This window comes from Kryptolebias marmoratus, linkage group LG18, assembly GCF_001649575.2.
Source record: "Kryptolebias marmoratus isolate JLee-2015 linkage group LG18, ASM164957v2, whole genome shotgun sequence".
Lineage (NCBI taxonomy): Eukaryota > Metazoa > Chordata > Actinopteri > Cyprinodontiformes > Rivulidae > Kryptolebias > Kryptolebias marmoratus.
Window position 1 is genome coordinate 4,229,416 of NC_051447.1, and position 857 is coordinate 4,230,272.

General features: G+C 42.0%; 1 protein-coding gene across 5 annotated transcripts in view; it reads left to right on the forward strand.

Annotated features, from left to right (window-relative positions):
- The window catches only part of LOC108247555 (zinc finger protein 2 homolog), a 461,981-nt gene that overhangs the window by 42,572 nt on the left and 418,552 nt on the right, over positions 1-857 (forward strand). The window lies entirely within an intron of this gene.

Below are 857 nucleotides of genomic sequence, written 5' to 3' on the forward strand. Positions count from 1 at the left end.
CCCCCCCCCCCCAACCCCCAAACCACACACACAGATTCACATTTTAAGTATTATATTATCTGTGTTTAAGTCTGTCTGCCCAAATATATACAATCATATATAAAAAGGTTTTGCCAGACACAGCTTATCGATTCATCAGCTGATTGTGTCTTTAAAACATTATGCAAAAAACCCACTCCCAGAAATACACACAAACATCATAGATTCAACATGATTTTCCTGAATTCTGATCAATTAATTTGAATTAAACACATATCATAGTTGCTTAAGATCAGGGCTCTCAAGTTTTGATCTTTCTCTCAATCCTCTCACCTGTTATATTGTAAATACTGATCAGTAAACAGCTGTAACTTGTTATTTATTAGTGATTAGTATCTTTACCTAACCTGAACATTTCCAGGCCTCTTGATGCTCAGACACAACTTCCTGCTGTCTTTCAACCACTTTGAAAAGCTTTCTTTCCTGCCTACATCTTTATCTTTCTGCCTCTTCAGTTTTCTGCCTCTCCATCTTTAGCTCTCTGTCATCAGATGACAACAGGACTCACACGAAAACAATCGCGCTCCCGCGCGTGCTCGAGGGGGGGAGCGGGAGCGCCACTGTGGACACAGAGTGGAGCGGGTCTCCTCTCTGCTGTGAGATTGACAGCTGTCAGTGCTTGAGGAAGTGGGCGGGGCTTACGGTACGGTGCAGAATGAGTGCTTTTTCACATTTAGCCACCAAAGTCACTAGATTTGTCGCTAGTCGCTTTAAAAAATGCTGGAGGGATCTGAAAACTCGCTAAATATAGCGTTAAAGTGACAAAAAGGCCATGTGCATGTGTGTTTTTTTTGCGTGAGAAATACAAAGTGTGGCGT